We start from the raw sequence: 18,032 nt of genomic DNA, 5'->3' as shown, positions 1-18,032 counted from the left end.
CATACTAAACAAATACAAAAACAACGGAAAACAGGTCAGGAACGTGACACTATGTCATTTATAATGTGATTTGTTAAGCCAAATTTTACTCCTGAACTAATTTAGTCAGACCTAAACAAAGGGGCAGAATACTTATGCAATGAATTTATTTTATTTATCTCCACTTTGACATTACAGAATATTTTGTGTAGATTGTTGACAGAAAATTACAATTAAATCCATTTTAATCCCACTTTGGAACACAATAAAATGTGAAGAAATCCAAGGGGTCTGAATACTTTAGCACGGAACTGTATATAATCTGGTCTGCTGTAGCCTGTCTGTATCAAATCAGGGATAATGAATCTCATTGCATGTATTTAAGAAAAAGGGATCCATAAAAGCTCAACATGTGTGTGCACTGCACGATTTGCCATCTACCAAGGAATAGTACTATGAACCTATATGATTTTTCACATGATAAACTACAGTACATGTCAAATATATATATATATATTTTGACCGTATTTTAATTCAGAAAAAATGACTTTTACATAATAATTTGTTATTATTATATAAATGTGATATCCAAATTGTTTGCGTCACAGTTCTGGTTGTTTAAAAAAAAATCACCAACAGATGGAGTACTCATTTTTTCACAGTCTATTTATTTGTGTAGTCTATGTGCCTAGTCTATTTCAATCGTCCCTCAATGAGAAGACACACCTCTGTACATTTCAATGATGCGTATGTGATCCATAGAGTATGTTCCGTTAATCTGATGCTAGCAGACAGTGTAATCTCTTTACGCCAAGTCAGGGTTAGCCTCTGTGTACTCAGTAGATGTTGTCAGCCAATGCACCAGGCAGCACAGCATCTAAACCAGCATCTACCCCCCCCCCCCCCCACCCCCACACACACACACAAACACACACAGGTTAAGGCCAATACAGGCTAGAGAACAATAAGGAGAGAGTGACTTATAGTTCTTTAATTTTGCCTTTAGGTAGGAAAGCAGGGACAGGAACTGAAACAGCAACAGCCAGGAGGAGGATTATCAATGACGAAACAAAGAATCATTTTCTTAGTTGTTGGTTATACATACATTCTTGATGGGGAATTTTAAACAGGGAAACATAGCACAGACAAACAGACAGACAGAGATATGACCGAGGTATAAATGCAAGCTGATCACTCTGTTGTTGCTAAGAATTTTCCTCCACCGCAGGTGTTACATAAATTCACTAACATAGGTTATATTAACAGTGCTACACTTTTCATGGAGCCTGATTTTGACCAGCTAATACCCTAGACTAAACGTTCAAATTCTGTTACTGCAGGATTATTTTGCTGCGACAATACTGGTCAAATTAAGATCTCACACCTGTGAGTTTGTTATGACAAAGTTCCCTCTTACAAGCAGAGGATGTGAGAGATTCTTATGCAAAAATGTAGCTTTTCTGAGTCATCTCAATCACTGGGTCTGAACACCTCCCTCTGCAACTGGATCCTGGACTTCCTGACAGGGTAGGCAACCACACCTCTGCCACACTGACTCTCAACACGGGGGTCCCCCAGGGGTGTGTGCTCAGCGCCCCCCTGTATTCTCTGTTCACCCATGACTGCTTGGTCACGTACAACTCCAACACCATATTCATGTTTGCTGACGACACGACAGTGGTAGGTCTGATCCCCGACAGCAACAAGACAGCCTTCAGGGAGGAGGTTGGAGCCCTGGCAGAGTGGCATAACAACCTCTGCCGGTGTCTGAGGAAGGCCCAGAAGATCATCACAGACTCCGGTCACCCGAGCCACAGACTGTTCACTCAGTTATGATCTAGATTTTTTTATTCTACTTTTTATTACTACTTGTTATTTTGGGACTTTTGTATTTGGCATTTGATTCTTGATTAACATTGTTATTGTACTGCATTGTTGAGTTGAGTTATTTTTTTATTTTTTTTATTTTTTTATTTAACCTTTATTTAACCAGGTAGGCAAATTGAGAACACGTTCTCATTTACAATTGCGACCTGGCCAAGATAAAGCAAAGCAGTTCGACACATACAACAACACATAGTTACACATGGAGTAAAAACAAACATATAGTCAATAATACAGTGAAAAAAAATAAGTCTATATACAATGTGAGCAAGTGAGGTGAGATAAGGGAGGTGAAGGCAAACAGATATATGTATAAATAAATAAAAATATAAAAAGGCCATGGAGGCGAAGTGAGTACAACACAGCAAGTAAAAAAAAAAAAAAAAAAAAAAAAAAAAAAAAAAAAAAACACTGGAATGGTTGGTTTGCATTGGAAGAAAGTGCAAAGTAGAGACAGAAATAATGGGGTGCAAAGGAGCAAAATAAATTAATAAATAAATACAGTAGGTAAAGAGGTAGTTGTTTGGGCTAAATTGTAGATGGGTTATGTACAGGTGCAGTAATCTATGAGCTGCTCTGACAGCTGGTGCTTAAAGCTAGTGAGGGAGATAGGTATTTCCAGTTTCAGAGATTTTTGTAGTTCGTTCCAGTCATTGGCAGCAGAGAACTGGAAGGAGAGGCGTCCAAAGGAAGAATTGGTTTTGGGGGTGACTAGAGAGATATACCTGCTGGAGCGCGTGCTACAGGTAGGTGCTGCTATGGTGACCAGCGAGCTGAGATAAGGGGGGACTTTACCTAGCAGGGTCTTGTAGATGACCTGGAACCAGTGGGTTTGGCGACGAGTATGAAGCGAGGGCCAGCCAACGAGAGTGTACAGGTCGCAGTGGTGGGTAGTATATGGGGCTTTGGTGACAAAACGGATGGCACTGTGATAGACTGCATCCAATTTATTGAGTAGGGTTTTGGAGGCTATTTTGTAAATGACATCACCGAAGTCGAGGATTGGTAGGATGGTCAGTTTTACAAGGGTATGTTTGGCAGCATGAGTAAAGGATGCTTTGTTGCGGAATAGGAAGCCAATTCTAGATTTGACTTTGGATTGGAGATGTTTGATGTGGGTCTGGAAGGAGAGTTTACAGTCTAACCAGACACATAGGTATTTGTAGTTGTCCACATATTCTAAGTCAGAGCCGTTAGCAAGCAAGCATTTCACTGTATCGTGTGCATGTGACCAATTGAGTAGATTTGATGTTAATGTGGAGGGTAATACATTGAACAAATTTGTAGGTGTTTCTTGTGCGAACAAAAGTACAAACTGGTAAAATCCATTCACTACCTGCATAAGCCTAGATACTAAAATGAGACTAAAATGAGACAAAAAACCAAGGCACAATACAATAGAATACAGAAAAAAACACACCTGAGCCTTCTAACATTTTAATATTCTGGCCTACATAGTTAATAACATGACAGTACAATAACAATAGAAACCCCCACAGCCTGACCCTAACACGGAACCCAAACTGGCTGCGCGCGTGCACCATCGTGCATACATTTATTTTGTCCCCCCCACACCAAACGCAATCACGACACGCAGGTTAAAATATTAAAACAAACTCTGAACCAATTACATTAATTTGGGGACAGGTCGAAAATAATTAAACACATATGGTAATTTAGCTAGCTAGCTTGGACTTGCTAGCTAATTTGTCCTATTAGCTAGCTTGCTGTTGCTAGCTAATTTGTCCTGGGATATAAACATTGAGTTGTTATTTTACCTGAAATGCACAAGGTCCTCTACTCCGGCAATTAATCTACACATAAAACGATCAACTGAATTGTTTCTAGTTATCTCTTCTCCTTCCAGGCTTTTTCATCTTTGAACTTATGTGGTGATTGGCATCTAAACTTTCATTGTATTACCACGACGACCGGCAACAAAGTTTGTCTTTCAATCACCCACTTGGGTATAACCATTGAAGAGATTGCACGTGGGTACCTGCTTCTATAAACCAATGAGGAGATGGGAGAGGCAGGACTTGCAGCGCGATCTGCGTCAGAAATAGAAATTACTTCTATTTTAGCCCTTGGCAACGCAGACGCTCGATGACGCGTGCGAGCAGTGTGGGTGCAATAATTGAATAACTTAGATTCCTAAATTTATTTTGCAACACTCGCGCACGGGAAACACGAGCGGTGTAGTTAGGGTATCAGTCAGCAGTTCTCAAATTAAGGGTATAAAAATGAGGTCGCTGGAGAAAAAGGGGTCACAGTTCTCAAACCTGATATTAAAATAGGGTCACAGGAGAATTTGAAAAATCCAAAGAAAGATATATACACCCCCCCCAAAAAATATATACACTACATGACCAAAAGTATGTGGACACCTGCTCGTCAAACATCTCATTCCAAATTCATGGGCATTAATATTGAGTTGGTCCCCCTTTACTGCTATAAAAGCCTCCACTCTTCTGAGAAGGCTTTCCACTAGAACATTGCTGCGGGGACTTGCTTCCATTCAGCCACAAGAGCATTAGTGAGGTTGGGCACTGATGTTGGGCAGTTAGGCCTTCCACGCAGTCGGCGTTCCAATTCATCCCAAAGGTGTTCAATGGGGTTGAGGTCAGGGCTTTGTGCAGGCCAGTCAAGTTCTTCAACACTGATCTCAACAAACTATTTCTGTATGGACCTCACTTTGTGCACAGGGGCATTGTCATACTGAAACAGGAATGGGCATTCCCCAAACTGTTGCCATAAAGTTGGAAGCACAGAATCATCTAGAATATCATTGTATGCTGTAGCGTTAAGATTTCCCTTCACTGGAACTAAGGGGCCCGAACCATGAAAAACAGCCCCAGACAGCCTCCTCCTCCACCAAACTTTACAGTTGGCACTATGCATTCGGGCAGGTAGCGTTCTCCTGGCATCCGCCAAACCCAGATTCATCCGTAAGACTGGCAGATGGTGAAGCGTGATTCAAAACTCCAGAGAATGCATTTCCACTGCTCCAGAGGCCAATGAGAGCTTTACACCACTCCAGCCAACGGTTTGCATTGCGCATGGTGATCTTAGGCTTGTGTGTGGTTGCTCGGCCATGGAAACCCATTTCTTGAAGCTCCCGAAGAACAGTTCTTGTGCTGACATTGCTTCCAGAGGCAATTTTGGAACACGGTAGTTAGTATTACAACCGAGGACAGACGATTTTTACACAGTACGCACTTCAGCACTCGGCGGTCCCGTTCTGTAAGCTTGTGTGGCCTACCACTTCATGGGTGAGCTTTTGTAGCTCCAAGACCTTTCCACTTCACAGTAACAGCACTTACAGTTGGCCGGGGCAGCTCTAGCAGGGCAGAAATTAGACGAACTGACTTGTTGGAAAGGTGGCATCCTATAACGGTGGCACGTTGAATGTCACTGAGCTCTTCAGTAAGGCCATTCTATTGCCAATTTTTGTCTATGAAGATTGCATGGCTGTGTGCTCGATTTTATACACCTGTCAGCAACGGTGTGGCTGAAATAACCAAATCCACTAATTTCAAGGGGTGTCCACATACTTTTGTGTATATAGTATATATTATAATATCTTCTTTGTATCTCAAAATCACTGAAATGTGCTTAACCTTAAAAATCAAAATCAAAATGATTAAATTCTAGCAATGAAATTCAGCCAGGGAGTGCCCTTAGACCATGGGAAAAGGCCGCACTTGAATCATTCCCACGGGGAATGGCTAGGCCCACTACGCTGTGAAACCACACACTATAGCTGAGACTTTGATATTACCGGCCGCAATTGATATGGTGAAAACAATGTGTGGGTAGGCAGAGGCACAGAAACTCACATCAATACCGTTGTCAGATAACACTGTTAAATAAATAAGTTATGCTATTGCTAGCAATCAAGAGGAAACTCTGACTGAACTACTCAAGCACCCCAGCTTATGTTCTCCAAATGAATGTTAGCTGTGAGGGCCGAGTTGCTCACGCATTGACTTTTGTTCGCTATACACTTCGGGGGATGCTATTCAAGAGGACATATTGTTCTTTCTCACGATTCCCGAGCATGAAACGGTATAGAGGATGTTCAGTGTGCTGCGTGGCTATATTGATTTATTATTATTATTATTATTATTATTATTATTTGACCATGCTGGTCATTTATGAATATTTGAACATCTTGGCCATGTTCTGTTATAATCTCCACCCGGCACAGCCAGAAGAGGACTGGCCACCCCTCATAGCCTGGTTCCTCTAGGTTTCTTCCTAGGTTTTGGCCTTTCTAGGGAGTTTTTCCTAGCCACCGTGCTTCTACACCTGCATTGCTTGCTGTTTGGGGTTTTAGGCTGGGTTTCTGTATAGCACTTTGAGATATCAGCTGATGTAAGAAGGGCTATATAAATACATTTGATTTGATTTGATTGATGAAAACAGATTCCATATGGGATTGAATGGTGGGCTTTTGCACAGATGGGGCTCCATCTATGGCGGGACGGCATGCAGGCCTCTGCACTCTAGTTATGAATGGATCTCCCTCTGCCATATGGACCATTGTATGATATACCGAGAGCAACTGGCGGCAAAAGAGCTGAGCACAGAATTTACTGCAGCAGCTAACTTTGATTGTAACTACATCAAACCACATCCACTACTTGTACGCCTGTTCGCAAAACTACATGGAGATATTGGATCAGAGCATGACAATGTTCTATTTCACACCAAGGCTTGGTGGTTATTGAGGGGGAATGTTGGAAAGATTTTTCACATTAAGAGAGGGACTGTCATTCACAACGGATCTAAAGAATACAGACTTGGTTGACTTTCTGTGTAATTAAAAGAAAATAACAGAAAACAGCATCAGTAAGTGTCCCACACGAGTGATGACTGCTCACCTCCAACGCTTCGAAGAGCACTTTGGGACCTACTGTACTTCCCAATTCGTTTGACTGTGACCCTGGCTCAGTTGACATGCTGGTAAGTGAAATTGAACAGCTGACGAGCTGTCATGTGACCGAATGCTGAAGACAATGCATTTAAGTTCACTACAGAGGAGTTTTGGTTCCTGACTCAAAGGGAATACCCTGCCGTCTCCCTATGAGCATTAATGGTCGCGTTCAAAACAACTGGGAACTAGGAACTGGGAACTCGGAAATGTCCGACTTCCGACTTCAGTGCGTTGAAGACAACTAGGAACTTGGAAAGGAAAGTGCCCCAACTGGGAATTACGATTTTCTAGAGCTCCAACTTTCCGACCTAACAATCACTGACGTCATGATTTGACCTCGTACTTTTCTGAGTTCCCAGTTGTCTTGAAAGCACCATAAAACTCATGGTAGGCTAGTCTTCACCACCTAATATGTGTGTGAAGCTGGTTTCAGTGCTCTCGTCTGCATTATAACCAAATATTGATCCAGGTTGGATGTAACAGCAGAGATGTGGTGCGCACTGTCGATCTCGCCCCCTGACTTTGAGAAGCTCCGACTCGACATGCATCAAGCACACCCACGTCATTAGTGGTGGTGAGATAAGATACATTATGTCAGACTAACTTGCAATTGACTGTCATAGCCCCACATTAAAAGTATGTGATGGTGGTTTGAGAAGACAATCAGAAATACTGTTAGAATGTTTTTCAATTGACTGCCAGAGCCCCAAGTAAAAAAGTAAACATTGGCTGTTAATTACATAATTTTACATAATTGTTCACATGGTTGGGCTTGCAAGAATTTTCACATATCAAAATTAGGTTGTGGACCAAAAAAGTTTGAGAACCCCTGCCCTAAGTTGTCCTCACAGCATCCTGCTGTTTGAACAGCGTTGAGTTTACTCAATAAGGCACAATCAGCAGGGGCTACTGGCTATTCTGGACATGAATCATACCTCATCAGCATCAAAGTTTTCACAAAGTGGTTGGAAGGAAAATCAAAACAATGCATCTTCACTCATCAACTCCGGTATTGGCAGAATAAAATCGATAAGGTAGTCTGTGATAAGTAGGGTCAACAATAAGTATACAGAACTGCATTTGCTGGAAAGCTGCTCAGGGTATTATTGCAAGATTTTAGCAGAACTATATTTAAAGCAGATATTTACACCTTTCATTACATTGTAAGGTTTTACTTTAAGTGATTGCATCTGTGAACTCTCTAGGGCTGCGTTTACACAGGTAGCCCAATTCTGATATTTTTGACCAATTCAATCAGTGCTGAAAAATATCTGATGTGAAAAGATCTGATGTGTTCGGGGAAAAAATCAGAATTGGTCTGCATGTATTAACGCAGCTTAACAAATGTTTCCAGAGACCTAAAATCCAGCAGTTCTTGAAACCGCTGCGCTCAGAACGTGGGTTTTTTACCAAGATTTTCTTTCACCACTGTTGTTGTTTTTTTCTCCTGCTATGACTCCTCTTGATGTTTCGAACAACCTGTTGAGAGAAAAAAAATGTGAACATAATGTTCGCACTTTGGAGAAAAACAAGAGGATGTGGTGGCAGCTGCTGAGAGGTGCCGCTTTGAGAGTAAATGTCACCTCACAGAGTGGATCTCCTGTCTATTGAATCATCTCACCTACAATATAAAGACCCAATGCAGAAGTTTTTATATCAATATCAAATTATTTATGGGTAGCAATTAAGTACTGTACTTTCCATTAAAATAGGAAAAAATATGTTTGTTTTTTTACAAAAAAATATTTCTCAAGCAACAATTTTGCTAGGGCTGTCTGGAAGTGGTCTGAGTGGGGAGGGGAACATTTAAAACGAGCTGTTATTGGCAGAGAGGTTTGGAACTCTCTTTGTTATTGGTCTATTAACCAATTTACAGAATGGTGATGTCACCATGGAAAGCCAAAACTCCCATCCATGCAAACCTGCTGATTAGAAGGTCCTGTGTAGATTGTATTTTAAACCATAAAACATCAGGAAATAACACTGATTAAATGTTTTCATAGTTTTACAGTGTTAGCTTCATCAGCTGTTGTACAATATGTTATAAAATACAGAAAAAACAGAATTTTGACTGCACTGGACCTTTAAAACCCCTGCCTTTATGGAGTTTCGATAGTTGTCTGTCATGACCAACATTATTAAAGTAAGATGCCTCCACACTCACTAGTTTATGTCAATGTACCTATGGTACATTTGAGGAGGTAATATTTGAGAATATCCAGTAATGTAGCCTAACAGCTATATATTCTACTACCATGAAACCAAATAGGGCTAATAAAGGCTATACAGAAAATGTATTTGGATGTGAAGAATATTGATTTACCCCAATAGAGATTAGACACAGAGCGATTTTGACAAAACCCAGTATCAAGAATCCACATGAAGTCCATATGACAGAGACCTCAACCAATTGTATGGGACACATTGGGGTAGTGTGAGTCACGTTCTGCCAGGCTGTCACTGCCACTGTAGTATGGATCACACAATCTGTGGATATATGATAAGAGTTAAGAAGACCAGGAAAGATACAGTATGCTCACTTTCATGAGTTATTCTCTGGCCTGTACTGTCCCATGCAACCTGGATTTTTGCCTGGCCCAGTGGCTTTTATGGTGATTAAAGCAATGTATCCAAACAATCAATGAATCAACCCTCATTGTAACCTAGGTTATAGTACTATCAATTTCCATATCCTGCTCTAAGTCAAACCAGAATAGCGTGTAACAGTTTACCTGTAGATACATTGAGGGTGACCTTTGAATCTCTGTTGGTCTGTCCTATGTTGGCCCTGAGGAGACACTGGTATGTCCCTGCATCCTCAGGCCTGACTCTGGGAAGAACTAGACTGTCCATTGGTCCAAACCTAGCAGGTCGGGGAAATCTAAAGGGATATGGCTTCTCACCGTTACTTCTTCTGATAATACCAGTCTGGTTGTTCAACTAAATATAGAGAAGAAAATAATGTATTTATATTGATCTATTCTGTTACATCAGAGGAATGGATCCAAATTACCCACTGGGCAAAAATTGTTCAATCAACGTTGTTTCCATGTCATTTCAACACATTTTTTGTTGATTTCAAGTTGAATTCACCTTAGTTGACAACTCAACCAAATGTAAATCAAAACTAAAAGTTGAACTGACGTCTGTGCCCAGTGGGTAGATTTAATGTCTCATACAGGAGGGAGTTGTTTAAGCCTTCTCTCAGTGAAAATAAATGCTCTAACTTAATAACAATACTGTATTTAATATGTAATATGTGACACAAGTTAAAACAAATAAAAAATTATATTTGCCATTACAGTACAAAATTGTATACATGTTTTTATTTAAATGATGAACTAATAACCTGCTCACATCATCAACGAATACCCAAATTAATGTCTTTGAAATAGAGATATTCACTGATGATAAGCTACTAATACAGTACCTATCATGGCATACTGTAGCCTACCTTATACCATGTAACAGATCGATAGCTCTTATCCTGGACAGCTTCACACTTCATAGAGACATCTTCATTGCAGTCTGCTTGGATTATTAGTAGACTATCAGATAGGGCTAAACTGACCATCACATACACTGCTGTAACAAACAAATACAAAATAAACACATAGAAGACAACTTTTAAATCCTAGTGTGAAGCAAGTGAGTTTGTTTTGAACTGTAACATTTTTATTTCACAATTATGTCCCACATGTGAAAATTCTATTTAATTGTACATTCTGACGCAAATAACCTTCCAACCTTCTAGGCCTGCGTTTAATGAAGGCATTGTCAAAACCATCGATATGATAATAATGTAGCAAATTCACACTTACCCCAACCCAAATCAGCATAGTGATATCTCTTATGCATCTTCAGTAGAAGTTATGACTTGAAGACCTGCTCTACAGTAGCAGGTAATCATAAAATTGTAAAAAGGTAGTGGGAAGTTGTGAGAGCTAGGTTAAGTTTAGGTTATGGCCTATATTTTTGGTTTTTATTTCCAAAGAAGAGCTGTTTAAATCGAAAGAAGAGCTTCCTCTTCTCGAAAATGTCACAGATTCCCGTGCGTGCATGCATGGGAATCTGTGACATTTTAGAGAAGAGGAAGCTCTTCTTTCGATTTAAACACACACACACACACACACACACACACACACACACACACACAAAAACACACACAAAAACACACAAAGACAGAGCCAAAGAGAAAAGTTGCTATATCATGCCATCATGTGGCAGTTATGTGTAAATGGTGTTTGATTCAATTCAATGCTTTTTGCAATACTTAATATACAGACTATGGATTTATTACTTGCTTTGATATACCAGCAAGAAAGCAACCCAACTCCCTCCACTCAGGAGTCATCATGATACAGAGCAGTCAACAGGTTCACTTCAAACACATACAGTAAGAGACTGTCTCATCCTGTTGTTTTCATCCAGAGGACCTCCCCATTGTTTCTCCTTTTTGGTATGTGTCAATCTTGTTAATGAAAGAGGTAGTGAGATATATGAGTTATTATTAGGAGACTGACTTTATGGAAAAGGGAAGAGTGAGGTCTTTGGATTCCAACCATCTGGATTAAACAATGCCTTCTTCAGGAGATGCTGACACAATGAGCAACAGGGAGGGAGGGAGGTGTAGCAAGCTGCTGCTGAGGACCAAATAAGATCAACGGAAGCTTTGCCGCTTCCTATTGAAAGCTGGTCATGGCAGCTGTGTTTACAAGTTTACAAGTGTTTACACATTTGTAAGAAGTGGTGATCTTGGAGATGATGGCTTAATGCTGGATAGGTTCATTCGGATTTTAAGGCTGATTCCTACTAGAGTTAAGCATGTGTAAAAGGAATGTAAACTTTTCTTCTTGTGCGTATTCTGACCTTGAATTTAAGCATGAGAATAGTATGGTATTCACCCACTATTCGTTTTAGGTGGAGATGGAATAAATAAAGGTGTGGCGGAGGTGTGTCTACTGATACGCCGTATTCTGACCATTACTTATTTCCCTAATAATTCCACCACCTTTACATGCGAGGAAACCCTGAATAAGGTGTAGCGAACCTTCCGGTTCCAAGTGGAAAAAGCATGTACTTATTTTTTTTCTATACACATCACACCATTCTCCATGCACTGTAATTTACAACTTGGTAAGAGTTATTGAAGAGAAGTAGGTAAATGAGTAATCTGTAACAGTTTGAACCCGATGCATGGCTCAATACCTGGTTGTGTCATCACATAGTTCTATGGTTAGTACAGGCAATAGACAAGGGTATAGCCTACTATTGTACACTATTCTCCTATGAAATGTATATACACTAATCTTCCAACATTACCGTGGGTTAAAGAACTGAATGTGGCAATTTTCAGAATGAACCAAACCACTGTTTTCTTTATTTCGTGCATAAAGGCTGTCCAAAGCATTTTTTTATGATTCATGAATACCATCCTAACCCTAATCAGAGATCAGAGTATTTTTTAACACATAGATCCCCTGAACGCAGCTCACTTTCCAGCCCACTTTCCAGCTCACACTCTCAAACACATAGATCCCCTGAACGCAGCTCACTCTCCAGATCCCAATCACCTGAATACTGATCACCCGCTCACACACCTGTATGTCATTTACAGACAGTATTTAGTTCAGTTCATTGCACCCCCTCATTGTGAGGTATTGTTTGTTTTGATACACAGTCTATTCAGACTGCTGTTCATTTCCATATTAGTCCTCCTGTGTATCATAGTTTTTGGCTGTTCTCACTAACAATGTTTTTTTTACCTATTCCCTGACTGTACTTTTGCCTATCAGATTTCCTGTCATCAACCCCTTGCCTGATCTCCCGGACTAAGTTATTAGCCTTTTTCCCTGCCTGTACTGTTACCTTTTTGGATTCCCTGTGTATGACCTTCTGCCTGTCCCTGGACCCTGCTATCTGCCTTCTCCTGTGGTCCTTTACTAAATAAACACCTGTTGCACCCTGCGCTTGAAACCAGCACTCTGTCTCCCATCATACTAATTACATTAACCTACCAATTGGTGCTTAAACAGAGACAATATGCATATATTTAGATGGATTTTTGTCATTGATACCTAATATTCTGAACCTGTTCTCTCAATAAATTCTATTGAGTCTGTCAACAAAATTCTGAAACTGAAAGGTACAACGTATTGGCTTAAGATAAATGTATTGAAAACCCTATTGAATGAAAACTTCATGAAAAAATCTGTTGGCCAGGAAGTGGGGGGGATTTCAGAGGTTGAATTACATTACAATTACATATTCAGCGCGCACAAGGGAACCGTACCTCCAAAGCCCTTTATGCACATTCATAAGGTAAGTCTGAATACCAACTACCGAGAAGTGCGTAGGAAAGGCATCATTTCCTGAGTCAGAATTGGGCTCTTTGTGATTTAAATCATTTAAAAGTTATGTCATGTTATAATTGCTTTCATATTGCTCAATGCCTTGAGAAAATGTACTGCTATAAAGTGGAATGGAATATTCCAATCCACTTGGTCTAACAAATATATTCCCAATTATTTTGATGATGAGGCTAGTAACACTGTCAAAATAATCTTACCCTCGTCGGACCATGCCAACGTCCAGGTGTTCTGATGTTATGGTCAGTAGGATGCATCTTATTCAAGTGCTGTGGAATGTGCTGCAACTGAAACAATATTTCAGTGTGTGCAAAACAGAGGACATCCTCTCAACTGCTGCAAAGGAGAATTCCCAAAGATTTTACAAATATCGATGTAGTAAGTTGCATATAGTCTAAAAACAGTCACTACTAAATTTCCAGAAGGAGTGACTGTGTCTGTGCTTTTTGGGGGGTGGAAAGTTTTAACCTGATCCTCCATATTCTGTACTGTACTACTTCCAGAGTGTTGCAAACTACAGTAAATCCCCAAGGTTGTTAGGGTGCCCAGCTGCAAGTGTAGGGCTCCATGTTTCTGTCAACGAGGTTGTTCATTGCTCACTCTCTGGCCCCTGATTGAGGATATCCTCTGAGTGTTTGCCTTTGTGCTGCAATGAAATAAGCCAATGGTTCCTCTCTAGGTCTCCAGCAGGCCTAGCACCTAAGCCAGCTGGGACACTTTCCCATGTGACACACACACCATCCTGGTCTTACAAGACATGTTAACATTGTCTGACACACATTTCTTGCAGCTCATGCAAAACTTTTACTACATTTTCACATTAGAAGATACAAATTGTTTCATGAAATACTCCAACCATGTTACTTGTGTGGCAGACAGTATGACATCATCATCATGGTCTAAGCCAAGTTCTACTCCCAACTCACCCACTCATCGTTTCGCTGACATGGAAAAGAAACTGCCCCTTTCATAATAGTTGATAATTTGATGATGATTAAATTGCTTCATATTTTGAACAGGTCAGTGTGAGCACGCACAAGCCTGTCTCACATTGTGCGATTGTTTTTACAAGAAAGCATTGTCTTGGAGTGGCTGTTGCCAACTTGTCACCTCTGCCTCTGGGCCGGGATACTGAGGGTGGGTCACAGCAACCCGTGCCAGAGTAAAGCAACACTAGGATAGCCTGTATTGTTCCGCAATAACCTTCTCTGGGAATTCCTCTGCTTTTCCCCTCCACCCTCTCAACACACACACACACACACACACACACACACACACACACACACACACACACACACACACACACACACACACACACACACACACACACACACACACACACACACACACACACACACACACACACACACACACACACACACACTACAACCCCACCTGCCAAGCTCAGCAGCAAATGAAAACAATGATTCCTGTGTGCATATGCTCATGGGAGGGTACTGCTACAGACACGACCTGTTATTCAGGCAGCCCATCTCCTGCAAAACCTCATCTGCATGGTCAGACAGAATTCCTCCTTCTTCTCCGGAAAAGTTAGTCGTAAAAGATTAGAAGTGAAGGGGGTACATCCAAATCTCTGAATGGGAGAGCCAAAACGCATGTCCGACAGCCATTAATATCTCTGACATTCAGGTTGAGCAAAGGGACCTCTCCCCTGTCAGTGGGTATTTGAAATATTGTGAAATAGTGTTTATTTCACGCTGCGGGCCTGCTTGGAGAGGATGTGATTAAAATATTAGCCCTGCACACTGTTTTTTCAGCTAGAGCTCTTTAGCAAGGCCCTCTGGACTACACATGTCTGGAGGTAAGCACATGGCAGGGAATTGGGGCAGAGCTCCCTTATGGTGTTGAAATAACCCTGCACTTCCTACACTTTTCTGGATGAAATGTTTTAGTTTTTCTTGTGGGGGAGAGATGATTATATATCAGAGTGGTCCATACACAAAAAGTTATTTTAGTTTTTAATATACTGGACTCCTACAGATCTTAATTTGACCACTCTGTTGTTGCTGAGAATTTTCCTGCATTGCAGGAAATGCAAATTTGTGTGTATTCAAGGTTTAAAAAGGCTTCTAATTTTTAGAAGCCTTTAAAAATCCTTCTAAACTTCATAATTTCCATGTCAGACTTGATTTGCCCTAACGTAAAATGTATCAACCCTTACAAAAAAATGACCATTAATTATAATCCACATAATAATTCACATTTCCTGTTGCTGCAGGATTATTTTACTGCTGTAGCAACCTGGCTCAAATTAAGATCCTACATCTGGATAATGGTATTCACCAGAACTGATAACACACCATTGTTTGGGGGGTAACTATCTTTATCCACCTGATTGTGCATCCTTATGATAATAGTACCTGATTGCATGCTCTGTATTCCGATGTCCTCCTCAGTTCTCCTTCAGTCCTTCAGTCCTAGTTCATAAGTATGATGAAAATTGCTCTCTTCATGAGTGTTAGGTAAAAGCTCTCCATTCCAGCCCTATGATGTGTGCCACCCATGCAATTCTGTCCCTTTTCACTAAACTGCTGCCATATCAACTTTCATAGAAAGGTTGATTAACTGACGATCATATGACACGCTGGAACCCAAGCTCCACCAATAGGAGAAAGCTGTGTCTGGTTTTAGCCAAGTTTTCTTTGCCCCTTGCTTTTGTGGAGATTCCACTGTAGTTATGCATGATGAGTAAAGTGTTTGAGTTGACATAAGTTATATCTATACAGATCAGCTGCAAAAATATCACTTCTTACAGTAAAATCACTGAAAAAGATGTTGCTGAAAGTGACTGAGTTTGCTTTTCTACAGTTTTTCCCCTCTCCTTCACAAACAATAGAACACATATGCAGGCCATTTTTCATCTCAGTTGTCAAAGTGAGAGGAGATGGAAGTGCTGTCTAGCACCATTTCACCCCTGCTGAAAGTCTTCCTGTAGGAAATATTTTGGGGGGGCCCAACACAAAATACAATATAAAACTTCCCCTGTAGGTCCCCAAGGCAGGTACATCCTTGCCCGTTTTTCATACAAATTAAACCACATCCACAGTGGACTTTCTTATTCTGCTGCCTATGCTTTTCTCCTGTTCCGTCTTATGGGTTATCATCAATTTCTCCCTGTCATCCCTGGAAAAGACTGCTGAATTTGTTGGTTTGAAAACACACTTTTTCATTCATTCAGGCATTACCGCAGGGAGCCGTACATCTGGGTCCCACTGCCGGATGATGTCAAGACTGCTGCTGACCCAAGGCCTGCCGCACAGAGAGTAGTTCCAAGAGGTCAGCTGTGCGTGTTTTTCCTTCCTGTGCCTCTGTGACATCTTCCTGCCGGAGGGAGCCTCAGGGGAGCCATTTGGGGAGGCCTGGGCCCAGAGCACGAGGGGCTGAGCACAGCAAATTCTAATTAGTCACTGACAGGGCAGGTGGGGGGAGGAGGAGAGGAGATGGACTTGGACCCGGACCCCCAACCTGCCTGGACCGTTTACTGGCGAGAAATGTACTTTCCATGTACCCTGTCTAACACCAGGGATCCTTCTTTTAACCATAGGAGGCTCTGCTGCACTCTGATCCATCTGCAATCTCATTCAAAGTGATCCTAGATAGGAGCAAGTGTGAGCACTGAGTTTGTGTGTCTATGTGTCTAGTCTCTGTCTGCTGAAACCAACACATGGAACCGTCCTTGGAAAGGTCTCTCTTGATATCCTAAAGTTTAGAGCTCATGGAAAGATAGAGAGATGCGGAACAGATTCAAACTTAACCAGGGCACGGCATTAGGGTACAATATCCCAATACCACGTGAAGACTATTCCTATATTTCAACAGCATGGCCCTGTGACTTCAAATCAACAAGGTCTCCTTCCACTTCTTTAGCCTCTTGCTCCACAAAGACCTCCAACCTCTCAACCTCCCTCCTCCTCCATTGGGTTCACTGCAGTGATTTATACCTCTGACATCCCAACAGCTGTGTCAGTGTCTCGGAGCAGAGTGCAGGCAACTATTTGTCGTGACTAATTGATAGCAGACTTCAAATAAAGCAACCGTGAGATTTGCAAGAACACACCAGTCAATGACACAAGAAACCCTGATCCTTAGCTAAGGCTCTGCAAAATTCACAAACACCATCTTGGAAAAGCTATTGCAAACAATAGAATGAGAATCACGAGAGAGAGAGAGAGAGAGAGAGAGCGGGAGAGAAAGAGTGAGCGAGAGAAAGAGAGAAAGAGAGAGTGAGAGAAATAACTTTTAGATTGAGTCCCTGATTTTTAAGCTCTCTTTATACTTGCCGCTAACATGCGTCCTTAATCTTGATATTGTCCTGATCTTGTCTGTTTACACTTAAAAGATCTGATCAAAATCCGTTCACAATATATCTTTTAATCATCTACACCAGTCTGAAAATGTGAGCACAATCAGAAAGTTGACATGATCAGGACACAAGACGCGTGTCACCCAGGTCATAGACTATTCTCTCTGCTACCGCACGGCAAGCTTTACCGGAGTGTCAAGTCTAGGACCAAAAGGCTCCTTAACAGCTTCTACCCTCAAGCCATAAGACTGCTGAACAATTAATCGTATGGCCACCCGGACCACCCCCAAACCCCCCCCCCTTTTGTTTTTACACTGCTGTTACTCACTGTTAATTATCGCTTTACCCCTACCTACATGTACAAAATAACTCGACAAACCTGGACCCCCTGTACAAGGCCTCGTCATTGTTACTTTTATTTTGTTACTTTTATTTTTATTTTACTATTTTTACTTTAGTTTAGTATATATTTTCTTAACTCTTTCTTGAACTGCATTGTTGGTTAAGGGCTTGTAAGTAAGCATTTAACGGTAAGGTC

The 18,032-nt window shown here is 41.1% G+C and overlaps 1 long non-coding RNA gene across 2 annotated transcripts; it reads right to left on the bottom strand.

The window, feature by feature from the left end:
- Positions 1 to 909: 909 nt before the first annotated feature.
- LOC129829907 (uncharacterized) lies at positions 910 to 10,870 on the bottom strand. 2 transcript variants are annotated; one of them, XR_008755475.1, is made up of 5 exons: positions 10,624 to 10,870; positions 10,257 to 10,387; positions 9,535 to 9,742; positions 9,126 to 9,289; positions 910 to 8,281 (listed from the first exon to the last, which is right to left on the bottom strand). It is a non-coding gene; the product is annotated as an uncharacterized LOC129829907 (long non-coding RNA). The 2 variants fall into 2 exon arrangements; XR_008755476.1 differs by having other exon boundaries at positions 10,257 to 10,384.
- Positions 10,871 to 18,032: the final 7,162 nt, after the last annotated feature.

The sequence above is a fragment of the Salvelinus fontinalis genome, chromosome 31 (assembly GCF_029448725.1).
Source record: "Salvelinus fontinalis isolate EN_2023a chromosome 31, ASM2944872v1, whole genome shotgun sequence".
In the NCBI taxonomy this organism is placed as follows: domain Eukaryota; kingdom Metazoa; phylum Chordata; class Actinopteri; order Salmoniformes; family Salmonidae; genus Salvelinus; species Salvelinus fontinalis.
Note: the sequence above shows the minus strand (reverse complement) of the source record. Positions and strands in the feature narration are given on the sequence as shown.